Source organism: Panulirus ornatus, chromosome 30 (genome assembly GCF_036320965.1).
Source record: "Panulirus ornatus isolate Po-2019 chromosome 30, ASM3632096v1, whole genome shotgun sequence".
Taxonomy (NCBI): domain Eukaryota; kingdom Metazoa; phylum Arthropoda; class Malacostraca; order Decapoda; family Palinuridae; genus Panulirus; species Panulirus ornatus.
Window position 1 is genome coordinate 23,120,518 of NC_092253.1, and position 19,334 is coordinate 23,139,851.

The window sequence follows — 19,334 nt, forward strand, 5'->3', positions numbered from 1 at the left end:
CCTCACCTGGCCCAATTCTCTGTTCCTTCTTTTGGAAAATTAAAAAAAAAACGAGAGGGGAGGATTTCCAGCCCCCCGCTCCCTTCCCTTTTAGTCGCCTTCTACGACACGCAGGGAATATGTGGGAAGTATTCTTGCTCCCCTATCCCCAGGGATATATATATATATATATATATACATATATATATATATATATATATATATATATATATATATATATATATATATATTTTTTAAACTATTCGCCATTTCCCGCGTTAGCGAGGTAGCATTAAGAACAGAGGACTGGGCCTTTGAGGGAATACCCTCACCTGGCGCAATTCTCTGTTCCTTCTTTTGGAAAATTAAAAAAAAACGAGAGGGGAGGATTTCCAGCCCCCCGCTTCCTTCCCCTTTTAGTCGCCTTCTACGACACGCAGGGAATACGTGGGAAGTATTCTTAATCCCCTATCCCCAGGGATAGGGATATATATATATATATATATATATATATATATATATATATATATATATATATATATATATATATATATATTATCCCTGGGGATAGGGGAGAAAGAATACTTCCCACGAATTCCCCACATGTCGTAGAGGGCGACTAGAGGGGACGGGAGCGGGGGACCAGAAATCCTGCCCTCCTTGTATTTTAACTTTCTAAAATGGGAAACATTAGAAGGAGTCACGCGTGGAGTGCTCATCCTCCTCGTAGGCTCAGACTGGGGTGTCTAAATGTGTGCGGATGTAACCAAGATGTGAAAAAAGGAGAGATAGGTAGTATGTTTGAGGAAAGGAACCTGGATGTTTTGGCTCTGAGTGAAACGAAGCCTAAGGGTAAAGGGGAAGAGTGGTTTGGGAATGTCTTGGGAGTAAAGTCAAGGGGTTAGTGAGAGGACAGGAGCAAGGGAAGGAGTAGCACTACTCCTGAAACAGGAGTTGTGGGAGTATGTGATAGAATGTAAGAAAGTAAATTCTAGATTAATATGGGTAAAACTGAAAGTTGATGGAGAGAGATGGGTGATTATGGGTGCATATGCACCTGGGCATGAGAAGAAAGATCATGAGAGGCAAGTGTTTTGGGAGCAGCTGAATGAGTGTGTTAGTGGTTTTGATGCACAAGACCAGGGTTATAGTGATGTCATTTAATATATATACATATATATGCTGTGCCATCAATGGACTAAACCGGAGTATATGAAGCAGCTGGGAGACACCATCACTACCTGTTATCTTTTCCCCCATTCACCGATGTTCCCATTTGTTCTCTTGTCGTATGCACTTTATTTACCTCCTTCCAAAACATCTTTTTATTCTCCCTAAAGCTTAATAATACTCTCACCCCAACTCTCATTTGCCCTCTTTTTCAACCTGTGCATCTTCCTCATGATCTCCCACCACTTTCTCTTATATATTTCCCAGTCATTTGTGCTCCTTCCTTGTAAGTATTGTCGATATCCCACCACTCACAACCTTCTCTAATCTGCCCACTTCCCACCTTTCTCATACCACATGCACATGGCATGAATGCTTCCCTAAATACATCCCACTCCTCACCCACTCCCACTCAGTCTCTAGCTGTCATGTGTAGTGCACTGAAACCACAGCTCCCTATCCACATCCAGACCCCACAAACCTTTCCATGGCTTACCCCAGAAGTTTCACAGGCCCTGGTTCTGTCCACAGACAGCATGTTGACCCCAGTATACCACATTGTTCCAATTCACTCTATTCCTTGCACACCTCTCACCCTCCTGTATGATCAGGCCCTGATTGCTCAAAATCTTTTTTACTCCATCCTTCCACCTCCAACTGATGTGGGTAAAAATGAAAGCAGACTGTGAGAGATGGATGACTGTTAATGCTTTTCTCTTTGGCCATGAGAAGAAAGATGATGACATGCAAGTGTTTTGGGTGCAAATGAGTGTGTGCGACTGCAGTTTAGATGCAAGAGAATAGGTACTAATGATGGATGATTTAAATGCAAAAGTGAGTAATGTGGCAGTTGAGAGTATAATGGGGGGCATGGGGTATGTGGCCTTGCTCCCATGGCTGTATACACCCAGGCAGATATAAAGACTAATCTGAATCAGAAGGAAATTGCTGTAGGAGTAGATCTGAAATCAAATGAATCACCTCATCAAATATGGAGCATACAAAAGGTTCAAATCATTCTCCTATGCTCTTGTCATATTCAGCATTTTAGCATTGTTTCCATAACATCTTAGCATATGCAGCTCTAACAGTAGTCTTCTCTGCCTTAATGGATTACAAAAAGACAAGCCTTTGTACAACAAAAAATACTGCAATGGCATGAGAACACAGGAACCAAATTTCTTAATGCCTTGACTAAGTGTGCCTTTACCTTGGACAGGCAGGCAGTGACCAAGTAATCAAAAGGTGTGATAAGCATAAAAAGGGAAAACACCATGAACATTTGGTGCCCGTGACAACTAACTACAATGACTGTAAACATAAAAAATCTGCACTAAAAGGATGGAAAGAGTATTTTGAAGAACTGATGAATGTGGGAGAAGGGAAAGCAGCAGTTGTTACACGCAAGGGTATGGAGGAGGGAAGGAAGAGGATACAAGTACAGGGGCCTACAGAAAAAAGGGAGGTAAGAAGGGCAATAATGAGGCTGAAGGTAGGAAAGGCACCTGGAGTGGATGGGATTACAGTTGGAAGGCTGAAGTATGGAGGAAAAAAGTGTGATAGAGTGGATGCATCTTGTATGTAATTTAGCATAAAAACAGAAGGTTGTGCATGAGGACTGGTTGAAAGCTATTATTGTTCCTTTACTCACAGGAAAAGGTGCAAAGGATGTATGTAGCAATAATAGGGGAATAAGTCTGTTAAGTATTAGGAAAGTGTATGAAAGAATATTAATTGACAGAATGCAGAATAAGTGAAGAGCAAGGGGGTTTTAGGAAAGTTAGAGGATGTGCAGATCAGATTTTTGTAGTAAAGATGACCATAGAAAAGTTTTTAGCAAAAGGTACAAAGTTGTATGCAGCTTTTATGACAGCTGGAGGTGGAAGGATAGAGTGAAAAAGATTTTGAGCGATCAGGCCCTGAACATACAGGAGGGTGAAAGGCATGCAAGGAATAGAGTGAATTGGAACAATGTGGTATATGGGGTTGACATGCTGTCAATGGATTGAACCAGGGCATGTGAAGCGTCTGGGGTAAACCATGGAAAGTTTTGTGGGGCCTGGAAGTGGAAAGGGAGCTGTGATAAGAGAGATAAAAGCAAAGCTAGGGAAAAGGGGTGCAGAGACAGAGTATGGTTGTTAATATGGTGGCAGTGTTGTTTGCAGACAGTGAAGAGGACTTGCAGAAGGTTGTTGGTGTCTTTTGTGATGTGAAGTTTGTAAGCAGAAAAGGTTGAAGGTAAATGCAAGTAAGGTAATGGTGTTTGAAAGGAAATTGAGTGAAAGTACAGATTTTGTATGGTAAAACCATACAGAGTGAAAGATTATCACCTGTGGATCTCACTTTACAGAAGCCATACTGGTGATCAATGAGAAGATTGTGATTTTTGAGGTGTTTAAGGATATGGGAGTTGAGGAGGGATTCAAAGACTTTGGAAATAGTAGATGTCAAAGCAATAGGATGATAGTTAGAGGGGTCAGAACAGTCACCTTTCTTAAGGATGGGATGTATCAATGCATGCTTCCAAGAAGAAAAAGTTTTGGTTTTTAAACAGAAACAGAACAGACGAGCAAGCACAGGTGCAAGTTCTGAGGCATTCTCTTTCAGTACATGGAGATGGATGCCATCAGGACCATAAGCCTTGCTTTAACCAAAGAAAGAAGCACTTTCTGGACAGTCCAAAAAGAGATTATGAAAAGAGGCATAGGGTTAGTGAGATGAGCATCAGGGGTCAAGGAATGTTAGAATCATCTAAGGTGGAGTATGAAGGCCATCAGGACCATAAGCCATGCTTTAACCAAAGAAAGAAGCACTTTCCGGACAGTCCAAAAAGAGATCACGAAAAGAGGCATAGGGTTAGTGAGATGAGCATCAGGGGTCAAGGAATGTTAGAATCATCCAAGGTGGAGTATGAGGAGAAACAGGAACCAAAGAGTAGCTTCGTCTATGGAAGAGACAGCTACAGTACTGTCAGAACGAAAAAGTGAAGGAAAGGTAGAGCAAAAGAAGTTGTAGACACGCCCTTAGCTAAAGACCAGAAAGAACTAACAGTGGATGATGAGGAAAGGTTACTGCACTCCCTCTCAGGTAAAATCTACCTAACTTGAAAACATTAGAATATGTAACATAATGACCAATTTTTTCAACACGTCATAATGAAATGGAGAAACTTTCTCTGGAAGGCTTTACAAACAATTCAGTCCTTCCAACTCTACCACCATAATCATCCACTTTAAACCCTTTTTACCAACATTCTCGGTCACAATGAATGTCATCTGATTTACCAATGAAATGGCAACAGTTCTTGAAGTCCAATTTACATCATGACAAAGAGTGTGGGATACTGTTGATAAATTATGTTTCAGGCCTAATCCAAAAGTAAAAACTTGATTGGGAAAATACTTAATCATGAACATAACCCCATATAACATGGGATTCAATAACAGTACTCATTCAACATTCATTTGAACAGGTCCCTATGAGTGTAACTCCATCATTTTGCAAAGAACCCGGTAAAGCATATAACAGGAGGATCTGTGTGCTCTCACTTACAGAGAAAGCAGAGTCTTTGAAGACCCGAAGAAAGATTCTTGAGATATGTCAATTATGGAGCCTTTTATTTACATATGTTTTAATGTTAAGTGTTACTGTTTTTCTAATCGTTAGGAATGGTTTTTATCGTGTTTGTTAACAAAATGCTTGCATAATTCTGATATGTTGCCCGAGAATGTAACCCAAAATATGAGTGACAGATTTGATTAGTATCACATTTTCAAGGAATATAGACAAAGTTAATACTTAACCCTGTACCACCTCTTGTTGTAAATATACAAAGGAAAGCAACTCTTCTATACATAAACATATGCAATGAGTTTTGTACCTCTCTTTCAAGGCCATCCACCAGGCCTAGTAGTTACCAAATTGGCAGAGTGATAATATCTCCCCAGTGACAGTACATTCTTGTGAGTTTTCTTGGACGGAAATTGGCTGGCCATTAGCTTGATTTAGAGGGCTAAGCAGATGATGATCCTGAATTATTTGATGATCTGCCCTTGGATCATGTGGAGAACTCTTTAATGGACAATGATTCCTCTGATATTGAAGCATACTAAGACGAGGTAGGGTACACCTGAAGGCAGTGTTACTAGCATGTATCTGACCTCAACAACTATGAGTCTGACTGATGCAGCTGGTACTTCTAAAAAGCTTTATATATTTGCTGTTACAAGAAAATCATCAGTGAATAACACTGACTCCAACAAGAAATCATTTACAACATAAAACATAATTAGTAGCTATAGTAATAAATTTCTGGTCAGGCAAAATACATGATAAAACACATTGCAGCAATTCACTTGACCCTAAGTTCACCAACAACTCAACTCAGCCCAAACTATAGAAAAAGACCTCTGAAGACCAAGCCAAGTAAATGCCAAAATGCAGGTCAAGTGTACAGAGTAACTCCTACAGACAATGTCTACTGAAGATCACTGGATGACCAAAGAGATGAGAAGGAACACTTGAGATATGTGTATGTAAGTGAAGTAAAATCAAAATGGAAAAAAAATGTAAAGAAATAAGTACCTTAGTGATTCTAGTAGCACTAAACAAGAAGAAAGGAGGCCTGCATGGAGGGCATGATTGTCTGAGGAATTACATAAAAACTGCATCTAATCTTCTCTTTACATAATCCATAGGTGATGGTGACAGATGATAGGTTAAGCCCTTTAGTATAGTTTTTCATTAAGTAATAAAGTTAGGTCCTACAGTGAACTGTTTTCATTACGTAATAAAGTTAGGTCCTACAGTGAACTGATGTTATTTCCAAGGTTAAGTTTGGTCATTAGTTATGTCCTTAGGTTTTGAAGTTATGTCTAACATGTTTATTTAATATGTTCTTACGTTAGATTCTTCGTTTGGTCCTAGATTAAGTCCTTAATTTAGATCACAATACCAAATGTAGAGCTTTAACTATGGACTTCATCTGAACAAGTGTTGCAATATCTCACTTGAACTTAGCTCTACTAGTTTCTGGGTCTGGTGAAATTAGATGCTAGTACTGAAGACACTCACTAATGAATTTCAAACAGTAAACAACATCTTAGGAAAATGGCAAATAACAATTGATGTGCTAACTTCCTGCCAGTTAAAATACCCAGCTATCTTACTGTACCAACAGAAGCCTAAAGAGATCTCTTTTATAGCCAGGTAAGCACAAAAAAAAATTCTGCAAACCTAAGTACCCATACAACCAATAAGTGCATAACCATTCACCATCAACTTGTATGTACAAGATGACCTTGTGAAACACATGTAGAATGTTGAATGACCTAAGTTATCATAACAAAGGTATGATAAGTATCAGTTGGTGAGAAAAGTGAAGAATTATGTGCAAAATGTGGAGAAATAAGTGACTCATATGGTGATTTTAGTGCAATTACAACTGCACTTAATTTTCTAATAATGTTATACTGGGGTGTTGTGGGATTTTGGTTACAGAATGGGCAAAGATCTAGAATATTTCCAAAAAATTTAATCCAAGTATTCTCCCCAAAGTTGTCAGCCATTCAATGTATTCACAATTATTAGTCACATGAAAGGAGAAATATTTCAATTTGTATCAAAGTCATTCACTGCCAACACTGCCTAAGAAATAAAAGTGCATGAAACCAGAACAGACTGGCAAGTATAAGGAAAAACAAATCCTTCAATTTTCTCCACATGTTTGCCAGTCTGGTGATATTTCTCAATACAATCATGCTTTTATCACAAACACTATAAATTGTCTCTATTTTGCCAGTTTTGCATACCACAAATTTTTATTTGAGTGACAGGGCCCATGTATGGCCTTGGTCCCTGGCCCAGGCAGCCTGTGCATTAATCTGATACTGAGTTCACCTGGTAAACTAATTCAATACATACAAAGAAATATTATCTCCATGTCTTTCTGTCTTATCAGGAACTGCCAGACAAATCATCTATGCTACCTTTCTATGTAATGCAAAAGGGAGTTTTTGCACCATTCACATTGTTAAAGACTGCCATTTTCAACAGCTAATTAACCTTTTGCATCATAATTAGGTCATGAACTGCTAAAGACTTTATGTGGAACATGAAGAGAACAAGTGTAGCAAAATTACAAAACAGCTAGTGATTGCATAAGGTTTACATACCAAAAATGTAATTAAAGATTACTGAGAGTTTCAATATCAAAGCTGAAAAATATATATAAAAAGCACTCTTATAAGCATGAATGGGAAGAACCAGTGAAAACGAGAGTGAACTGGGTAGTATAAAGTATATCTTTCTGCTGTAAGGCAAAAATGCTTATTGAAACCAACCGTCTGTGATTAGATAAGAGAACACAGACACACCGTACAAAAGCTGGATATAAACATAAGCTAGATTTGTACTTTAATCAAACAGGCTAGAAAAACTTGGGAGATTGGGAAGTCATCAGGTAATGATTTTCATGAATTTTGTTGAGATTCACTAGTATTAATTTCAATCAATTATCCCCATACTGTACCAGATGGTCATAACTCTCCACACAATCAATCATCACCGGAGAACCAAAAAGGAAATATTTATTTTATATATATTTATCATACTTTGTCGCTGTCTCCCGCGTTTGCGAGGTAGCGCAAGGAAACAGACGAAAGAAATGGCTCAACCCCCCCCCATACACATGTATATACATACGTCCACACACGCAAATATACATACCTACACAGCTTTCCATGGTTTACCCCAGACGCTTCACATGCCTTGATTCAATCCACTGACAGCACGTCAACCCGGTATACCACATCGCTCCAATTCACTCTATTCCTTGCCCTCCTTTCACCCTCCTGCATGTTCAGGCCCCGATCACACAAAATCTTTTTCACTCCATCTTTCCACCTCCAATTTGGTCTCCCTCTTCTCCTCGTTCCCTCCACCTCCAACACATATATCCTCTTGGTCAATCTCTCCTCACTCATTCTCTCCATGTGCCCAAACCACTTCAAAACACCCTCTTCTGCTCTCTCAACCATGCTCTTTTTATTTCCACACATCTCTCTTACCCTTACGTTACTCACTCGATCAAACCACCTCACACCACACATTGTCCTCAAACATCTCATTTCCAGCACATCCATCCTCCTGCGCACAACTCTATCCATAGCCCACGCCTCGCAACCATACAACATTGTTGGAACCACTATTCCTTCAAACATACCCATTTTTGCTTTCCGAGATAATGTTCTCGACTTCCACACATTCTTCAAGGCCCCCAGATCCACTCCCAGATATCTAAAACACTTCACTTCCTCCAGTTTTACTCCATTCAAACTCACCTCCCAATTGACTTGACCCTCAACCCTACTGTACCTAATAACCTTGCTCTTATTCACATTTACTCTTAACTTTCTTCTTCCACACACTTTACCAAACTCAGTCACCAGCTTCTGCAGTTTCTCACATGAATCAGCCACCAGCGCTGTATCATCAGCGAACAACAACTGACTCACTTCCCAAGCTCTCTCCTCCCCAACAGACTTCATACTTGCCCCTCTTTCCAAAACTCTTGCATTTACCTCCCTAACATGCCCTAACAACCCCTCAAAAATTAGTAAAAAAAATTATGAAATGTAGGAAAAAGCCTAAAATGTCACAAGAATAGAAGTGTGTTCACTCACAAGCCAAACTGCACTGTGCATAACTATGATAAATGATTATAATGGAATTAATTAGACGTCTTAACCTCTGATAACAACAATATCTTCGAATTATTATGTGTGAATAAAGCACAAAATACTTATCATGTCTTAATATTTTAGATACTGACAAGGGTGATTATTCTAAGTCAGCTAAATCCCAATTGGTTTTGTCCTCCCTGCTAATGTTCCTGGATACTGCTGTTCCTGTGAACTTCCTGGCTATGCTGGAAGTTCATAAGCACTAATTTTTCTGATCATACTCTCAGGCAATTTACAAATATACAGCATTTTCCATATCATCACAGCCCATATTCTATGGTCAAGAGTATTCTCAAATTGTTATGCAGATCTGATTATAAAAGGTTGATGTGACTTTTTGTTATTCTTCAAGTTCAGTTTTAAGTATTTTCCATGTTTTTATTTCAAAGTTTGTAATTATACATGCAATACCGAATTCTAAATGAAATTGATCAAGGATTATCTGATATTATTAACCCATACACTGCGGTAAACATCTAAAATGATGCTCACACAGTACACTTACCTTTCTCTATATTGGTGTGGGTAGGTACACAGTTGATGGGGGAAGGCCCTGGCTAGTAGCACTGATGCTCCTTATCTATAAAAATATACAATGATTATGTGATTATCTTGGTGTGATTTTGTTCACCATAAACCTAGATGCACTATACACTTCATAGTTTTATTCCTTCCATGGTTTTTCACATCCCTTATTTATCATTTAGAAATTTTCTTTACATATTCATTCTTGTTCAAGATAAAATTTGGGTGTTACTGGATTCTGCCTACATTAGGTTACACTATGAAGTAACCTTAGGCAAGGCTATATCACTGGGAGTAGTCTTGTCAAAGAACTTCTCAATCCAATGGAGTCTAAATTTCTCTGCTACTGAACGTAGTCAACCTTGAGGAGCAAGAGCCTTTAGAAAGGTCCTCAGTGACACCAAGGCTTTTTCACAGAAACTGGACCTAGAGTTATCAACAAAAGAAATAATCATATGCATTCTTTATGCATTTACATATATATGCACACATGCAGTAATACCAATATTTACAATCATGAAAAAAGTTATTTTCATATAAAATATTTTTTTTTTTTTTTTTGCCGCTGTCTCCCGCGTTTGCGAGGTAGCACAAGGAAACAGACGAAGAAATGGCCCAACCCACCCCCATACACATGTATATACATACGTCCACACACGCAAAATATACATACCTACACAGCTTTCCATGGTTTACCCCAGACGCTTCACATGCCCTGATTCAATCCACTGACAGCACGTCAACCCCGGTATACCACATCGATCCAATTCACTCTATTCCTTGCCCTCCTTTCACCCTCCTGCATGTTCAGGCCCTGATCACACAAAATCTTTTTCACTCCATCTTTCCACCTCCAATTTGGTCTCCCACTTCTCCTCGTTCCCTCCACCTCCGACACATATATCCTGTTGGTCAACCTTTCCTCACCAATTCTCTCCATGTGCCCAAACCATTTCAAAACACCCTCTTCTGCTCTCTCAACCACGCTCTTTTTATTTCCACACATCTCTCTTACCCTTACGTTACTTAATCGATCAAACCACCTCACACCACACATTGTCCTCAAACATCTCATTTCCAGCACATCCATCCTCCTGCGCACAACTCTATCCATAGCCCACGCCTCGCAACCATACAACATTGTTGGAACCACTATTCCTTCAAACATACCCATTTTTGCTTTCTGAGATAATGTTCTCTACTTCCACACATTCTTCAAGGCTCCCAGAATTTTCGCCCCCTCCCCCACCCTATGATCCACTTCCGCTTCCATGGTTCCATCCGCTGCCAGATCCACTCCCAGATATCTAAAACACTTTACTTCCTCCAGTTTTTCTCCATTCAAACTTACCTCCCAATTGACTTGACCCCCAACCCTACTGTACCTAATAACCTTGCTCTTATTGACATTTACTCTTAACTTTCTTCTTTCACACACTTTACCAAACTCAGTCACCAGCTTCTGCAGTTTCTCACATGAATCAGCCACCAGCGCTGTATCATCAGCGAACAACAACTGACTCACTTCCCAAGCTCTCTCATCCCCAACAGACTTCATACTTGCCCCTCTTTCCAAAACTCTTGCATTCACCTCCCTAACAACCCCATCCATAAACACATTAAACAACCATGGAGACATAACACCCCTGCCGCAAACCTACATTCACTGAGAACCAATCACTTTCCTCTCTTCCTACACGTACACATGCCTTACATCCTCGATAAGAACTTTTCACTGCTTCTAACAACTTGCCTCCCACACCATATATTCTTAATACCTTCCACAGAGCATATATACATATATATACATATACATATATATATACATACATATATATATATATACATACATATATAAATATATATATATATATATATATATATATATATATATATATATATATATATATATATATATATATATTTTTTTACTTTGTCGCTGTCTCCCGCGTTTGCGAGGTAGCGCAAGGAAACAGACGAAAGAAATGCCCCCCCCCCCCATACACATGTATATACATACGTCCACACACGCAAATATACATACCTACACAGCTTTCCATGGTTTACCCCAGACGCTTCACATGCCTTGATTCAATCCACTGACAGCACGTCAACCCCGGTATACCACATCGCTCCAATTCACTCTATTCCTTGCCCTCCTTTCACCCTCCTGCATATTCAGGCCCCGATCACACAAAATCTTTTTCACTCCATCTTTCCACCTCCAATTTGGTCTCCCTCTTCTCCTTGCTCCCTCCACCTCCGACACATATATCCTCTTGGTCAATCTTTCCTCACTCATTCTCTCCATGTGCCCAAACTACTTCAAAACACCCTCTTCTGCTCTCTCAACCACGCTCTTTTTATTTCCACACATCTCTCTTACCCTTACGTTACTCACTCGATCAAACCACCTCACACCACACATTGTCCTCAAACATCTCATTTCCAGCACATCCATCCTCCTGCACACAACTCTATCCATAGCCCACGCCTCGCAACCATACAATATTGTTGGAACCACTATTCCTTCAAACATACCCATTTTTGCTTTCCGAGATAATGTTCTCGACTTCCACACATTCTTCAAGGCCCCCAGAATTTTCGCCCCCTCCCCCACCCTATGATCCACTTCCGCTTCCATGGTTCCATCCGCTGCCAGATCCACTCCCAGATATCTAAAACACTTCACTTCCTCCAGTTTTTCTCCATTCAAACTCACCTCCCAATTGACTTGACCCTCAACCCTACTGTACCTAATAACCTTGCTCTTATTCACATTTACTCTTAACTTTCTTCTTCCACACACTTTACCAAACTCAGTCACCAGCTTCTGCAGTTTCTCACATGAATCAGCCACCAGCGCTGTATCATCAGCGAACAACAACTGACTCACTTCCCAAGCTCTCTCATCCCCAACAGACTTCATACTTGCCCCTCTTTCCAAAACTCTTGCATTTACCTCCCTAACAACCCCATCCATAAACAAATTAAACAACCATGGAGACATCACACACCCCTGCCGCAAACCTAAATTCACTGAGAACCAATCACTTTCCTCTCTTCCTACACGTACACATGCCTTACATCCTCGATAAAAACTTTTCACTGCTTCTAACAACTTTCCTCCCACACCATATATTCTTAATACCTTCCACAGAGCATCTCTATCAACTCTATCATATGCCTTCTCCAGATCCATAAATGCTACATACAAATCCATTTGCTTTTCTAAGTATTTCTCACATACATTCTTCAAAGCAAACACCTGATCCACACATCCTCTACCACTTCTGAAACCACACTGCTCTTCCCCAATCTGATGCTCTGTACATGCCTTCACCCTCTCAATCAATACCGTCCCATATAATTTACCAGGAATACTCAACAAACTTATACCTCTGTAATTTGAGCACTCACTCTTATCCCCTTTGCCTTTGTACAATGGCACTATGCACGCATTCTGCCAATCCTCAGGCACCTCACCATGAGTCATACATACATTAAATAACCTTACCAACCAGTCAACAATACAGTCACCCCCTTTTTTAATAAATTCCACTGCAATACCATCCAAACCTGCTGCCTTGCCGGCTTTCATCTTCCGCAAAGCTTTCACTACCTCTTCTCTGTTTACCAAATCATTTTCCCTAACCCTCTCACTTTGCACACCACCTCGACCAAAACACCCTATATCTGCCACTCTATCATCAAACACATTCAACAAACCTTCAAAATACTCACTCCATCTCCTTCTCACATCACCACTACTTGTTATCACCTCCCCATTTGCGCCCTTCACTGCAGTTCCCATTTGCTCCCTTGTCTTACGCACTTTATTTACCTCCTTCCAGAACATCTTTTTTTTTTTTTTTCTTTTTTTTTTTTTTTTTTTTACTTTGTCGCTGTCTCCCGCGTTTGCGAGGTAGCGCAAGGAAACAGACGAAAGAAATGGCCCAACCCACCCCCACACACATGCATATACACACGTCCACACACGCAAATACACACACCTACACAGCTTTCCATGGTCTACCCCAGACGCTTCACATGCCTTGATTCAATCCACTGACAGCACGTCAACCCCGGTATACCACATCGCTCCAATTCACTCTATTCCTTGCCCTCCTTTCACCCTCCTGCATGTTCAGGCCCCGATCACACAAAATCTTTTTCACTCCATCTTTCCACCTCCAATTTGGTCTCCCTCTTCTCCTTGCTCCCTCCACCTCTGACACATATATCCTCTTGGTCAATCTTTCCTCACTCATCCTCTCCATGTGCCCAAACCACTTCAAAACACCCTCTTCTGCTCTCTCAACCACGCTCTTTTTATTTCCACACATCTCTCTTACCCTTACGTTACTCACTCGATCAAACCACCTCACACCACACATTGTCCTCAAACATCTCATTTCCAGCACATCCATCCTCCTGCGCACAACTCTATCCATAGCCCACGCCTCGCAACCATACAACATTGTTGGAACCACTATTCCTACCCATTTTTGCTTTCCGAGATAATGTTCTCGACTTCCACACATTCTTCAAGGCCCCCAGAATTTTCGCCCCCTCCCCCACCCTATGATCCACTTCCGCTTCCATGGTTCCATCCGCTGCCAGATCCACTCCCAGATATCTAAAACACTTCACTTCCTCCAGTTTTTCTCCATTCAAACTCACCTCCCAACCGACCTGACCCCCAACCCTATTGTACCTAATAACCTTGCTCTTATTCACATTTACTCTTAACTTTCTTCTTCCACACACTTTACCAAACTCAGTCACCAGCTTCTGCAGTTTCTCACATGAATCAGCCACCAGCGCTGTATCATCAGCGAACAACAACTGACTCACTTCCCAAGCTCTCTCATCCCCAACAGACTTCATACTTGCCCCTCTTTCCAAAACTCTTGCATTTACCTCCCTAACAACCCCATCCATAAACAAATTAAACAACCATGGAGACATCACACACCCCTGCCGCAAACCTACATTCACTGAGAACCAATCACTTTCCTCTCTTCCTAAACGTACACATGCCTTACATCCTCGATAAAAACTTTTCACTGCTTCTAACAACTTTCCTCCCACACCATATATTCTTAATACCTTCCACAGAGCATCTCGATCAACTCTATCATATGCCTTCTCCAGATCCATAAATGCTACATACACATCCATTTGCTTTTCTAAGTATTTCTCACATACATTCTTCAAAGCAAACACCTGATCCACACATCCTCTACCACTTCTGAAACCACACTGCTCTTCCCCAATCTGATGCTCTGTACATGCCTTCACCCTCTTAATCAATACCCTCCCATATAATTTGCCAGGAATACTCAACAAACTTATACCTCTGTAATTTGAGCACTCACTCTTATCCCCTTTGCCTTTGTACAATGGCACTATGCACTATGAACATCTTTTTATTCTCCCTAAAATTTAATGATACTCTCTCACCCCAACTCTCATTTGCCCTTTTTTTCACCTCTTGCACCTTTCTCTTGACCTCCTGTCTCTTTCTTTTATACATCTCCCACTCAATTGCATTTTTTCCCTGCAAAAATTGTCCAAATGCCTCTCTCTTCTCTTTCACTAATACTCTTACTTCTTCATCCCACCACTCACTACCCTTTCTAATCAACCCACCTCCCACTCTTCTCATGCCACAAGCATCTTTTGCGCAATCCATCACTGATTCCCTAAATACATCCCATTCCTCCCCCACTCTCCTTGCTTCCATTGTTCTCACCTTTTTCCATACTGTACTCAGTCTCTCCTGGTACTTCCTCACACAGGTCTCCTTCTCAAGCTCACTTACTCTCACCACCCTCTTCACCCCATATACATATACACATACATATACATATATATATATTTTCCTATGAGTCCATATGAATACATAAAAAAAATTCTTTTATAATAAATATGACTTCAATATTTGCCAGGTAAATCTGGCTACATGCCCTCACGATACAATTATACTGTCTTTCATGATTAAAGTATAGGTGATACAGGACATTTACTCCAGCTATATTATCCGGTTGTTAGTAATTTCTATGGATAAATGTTAAATCATACATCAGTTGAGAATCTACAAGTTTGACTCCAAAATCTGTGCGAATGTACTGACCCACCACAGGGGCCATAACAGACTGGTGAGCTAACATGTTGCAGCCCATGGGTTAAATCTTATCAGTTCCCCTAAAAATTGCTTCTTAGCATAAGAATCACTGATATCCTTATTTTCTTCTTGACTTAGGATTCCTATTAACCTTGTGATTTCAAACTTCTGGAGTTACTTAAAAAATGTATTCAACCTTACAATTTCAGAGAAATTAAAAAAAGATGGCAAAATTATTTTTCAAGTATATTTCATTTACTGTGTTCACTCTGATCTAGTAAATACTTTTTTAACATTATGGCTCAATACACTAAAGGTGCAGGAGTAAGTCCTGAGTACCAAAGTGTGTTGGTACTGTAATAATTTTTCTTGTTATAATCATGTTTCACTAATACTTTTTCACATTAACAAAAAATAAGTTTTATAAATAACCAGCCACACAAATTAGATGCTGAGCTGTTAAAGTCAGGCAGGCACGAGCAACATTCCCTTCATTCTAACTAGAAATACCTCTGTATCAATTTGGTCAACTTTCATTGCTGGAAAAGTCATTATCTGTATAAACACTCTTCAAGTGATCAGAAAACAGATTTGTGTCAAATAATTCAGGAACACTATCTGTCAGGTCTTACAAATCTAGTTATTTGCCACTCAATTTCCTTCCTATCAAGTTTATGTCTATACTGTATTGGCATTGCTGAAGAATGACTGATTGTGGGGAGAACCCACTGCATACTGTCACCTCAGGTTGCTTTGAAATAGAGATGTAAAATGATGCTTAAATATTCATCCAGAGAGGTTAACCAACTTGTGTAAACATCAATCTTGAGATGAAGAATTAAACTACACATGTAACTAACATATGTTAACACCAAGTAATTCATAAAGCCAAAATGACTGAAATAATTTTTCACATTTACTCATTGTTTCCCTAAATAGTGAAGTTCCATCAGGAACTAAGGATTGCCACATTTGTTCACATCCATTCTCCAGCTATCACAAATAATCATAATGCATTGGAACCAAAGACCTTATCCCCTGCCAAGCATCAAAGAAATTTCTGGCTTTCCTTGACTCCCTTTTACACATCCTCTTTGTAAGTCCATTTCAGCACACCCTGGTCTGTTCTTAAGATCACGCTCTCTCTTACACAACTGTTCCTTCTCAAACCACTTATTATCCTCAAACATTTCATTACCAACAAATCCACACTCTTTTCTTCTGCATTTATGGGGCTAAGATGTGAACCCATCCAGCATTGTGAGGACCACAATACCATCAAACATAACCACTTTGTCCTCGCACTTTGTGACTTCTTGTTCTACAAAACCTGTGATGCACCCAGGACCCTGGGCCCTTCAACCACTGCATGATTCACTTCAGCTTCCATAGTTCAATCTGCCCCTATGTCCACTCCCACACACATTAAAAAATCCACTAAACTCCACTTCTTCCTGATTCTCAGTTCAATCTGTCTCACCACACTGCTTAACCTCATAACCTTAATTTCATTCACATTATCATCATAGTTTTACATAGTACACTACACCATCCTGAAATTTAGATATTAGGTTTTTGTGCCATGATTTAACTTCCTGGCTGATACATTACGAAAGCTTAACCATATGTTATTAAGAACCTAATGAGACACAGTAAAAAATATTATGCATCACAAATACCCCTAAATTTTCAAAAGATATTGTGAGATATAGCAAAGTACATCATTTAAAAAAGCACTATGCATAAAACCAACACTGCAATTACAAATTTTACAGAAAAAATATTATTTCTCTGGTAGTATTGCTATTTATGAGGAAAATAAGGTGTTTTCATTAACCAAATCAAATACTTAACTAAGTAAATGATGAATAATTTGGTAAAACACAAAAAATATTCTGCTGTGCATAAACTAATTTAATTTTCCGAAGGAAGGAACAGAGAAGGGGGCCAAGTGAGGATATTCCCTCAGAGGTCCAGTCCTCTGTTCTTAACGCTACCTTGCTAACGCGGGAAATGGTGAATAGTTTGAAAGAAAGAAAAGAAAGAAAAAAAGTATAATCTACTGTGCTTAAATTAAGTGTATGGAGACTGAAATCATACCTTGAAAAAATCATAATCATCACATAATAACATACAGTAAAGCCACCACCAGGGCCCATACTTCGTTAGTTCAACAATCTTTCACACTAATATCGATGAAAGTATACCGTATTTTTTGAGGTATTTTCTTTGGTATTAATACACATACATTGCATAGAAAATTAAGCATGGGTCAGGTACCTTCAGAGAAAATGCACAATGAAAGGTTTAACAAGGTATAATGCTCAAAATCGTTCTCTGCAACTGTAACTGCATTCTCTATACACCACAAGGAAAAACCATCAAGTATGAATGCTAATAGTGATGCAAAGCTAAAATGACAAACTACCGATTGTCGACGACCAATAGTACTGTTACTGTTAAAATCATTCATAAAATAAACCTTAAATTGTCTATAAGAGTTCCATTATAAGAAACCAATAGTCTGTCACGATTTTCATCAGTATTTGCCACTTGAAATCGTGCTCCTAACATACATTTTGGGAGAATATACGCATTACGAAAAGCTGTACATCATAATGAAATTACACAGATGGTGCTTGAACATACATAGCACAATCTCATTACCCGTTTCCATTACGAATTTTAGAACAGAGTCCCTTCAAACTCCCAACCATCACTAAACACATCATATAATTCCCTAGCCTTAGCAGCCGGGATGGGGTCACTCAGGTCATTGTCTCCACGGTTTTATATGTACTCTCTTCTGAGTTCTTCGTCACTAGTAACATGTTAGTCAATTTCACTTTTGTGAACCTTAAACTAAACTACGCAAAAACGCACTAAACTGCCTGTTAATTTTGTCACTCTATAACTAGTTTCCTCCTCATGTAAAGTAAGGCAGGGCAACATCACTGATCTTCGTGTCTATTTTGTAAAATTGGAGTCCAATGTTCTGGAGCAAATATTCGAAGTTGGAACTGGATATCCATGTAAAGTCTCGTAGTATCCACGACCCGTACAAAGAGCAGCCCAAATAAAAATCACTAGTCAAGACGTCCCTTCTAGGACTGATTATTATAAAAGGGTCGGACGTAACTTAATTAAGTGAGGACGGCTTTACTTCTCTCTCCTGAATCTCACCACCAACAATGCAACATTTTTACTAGCCCACATCGTGGTTTGACCAATAACCACAGGAGTGGTCTGTATTTCACCCCACTTTCGAACGATGTTGCACAGTGGCCCATCCTTAAGCCATATCCTTTGTTTCCTTTCACATGACCCATCAGAGATGTGGGTTTGTAATAGTCACGCATCTCACGGTAACTACGTTGTTAGCCTGGATGTCTATACATAACGACAGTTGTTCACACACACAAAAACAAGTCTGATATGACTTCGCGCCAAGCCTGACTACACGGCAGCGTTGCCACACCTCAAATCATTTTCCCCTTCGCGATTGCGCGGAGTTCATCCAACTCCCGCTAACCATGCTCAAGTATCTATTCATTTCATTTACAATTAACCCAGGGGTAAATTTGTATGAAGGAACATGGTGTGACTCATGAATATTCATAAAGCTCCTGTTTCCCAAAGCTGTGCTATTCCTATTCTCCCTTGACGAAGTGTGGATATCCTTTGAATGAGAAGCTTTGATGGTGTACTTGCAAGTGCATGAGTCAGATAACATCACATCATTCATATATCTTTTCTTTCTTTCAAACTGTTCGCCATTTCCCGCGTTA

General features: G+C 39.7%; 1 protein-coding gene across 6 annotated transcripts in view; it reads right to left on the bottom strand.

Annotated features, from left to right (window-relative positions):
* LOC139758482 (uncharacterized) overlaps positions 1 to 18,978 on the bottom strand; it is a 102,776-nt gene extending 83,798 nt beyond the window's left edge. The window contains exons 1-2 of one of the 6 annotated variants that reach the window (XM_071679964.1): positions 18,809 to 18,978; positions 9,397 to 9,471 (exon numbers count right to left, since the gene is read on the bottom strand). The gene's annotated coding sequence lies outside the window, so the exon portion shown is untranslated. Of the gene's footprint in view, positions 1 to 9,396; positions 10,568 to 18,808 lie in introns of those variants that run through there. The other 5 variants (XM_071679957.1, XM_071679955.1, XM_071679963.1 and 2 more) reach the window with 5 other exon arrangements.
* Positions 18,979 to 19,334: the final 356 nt, after the last annotated feature.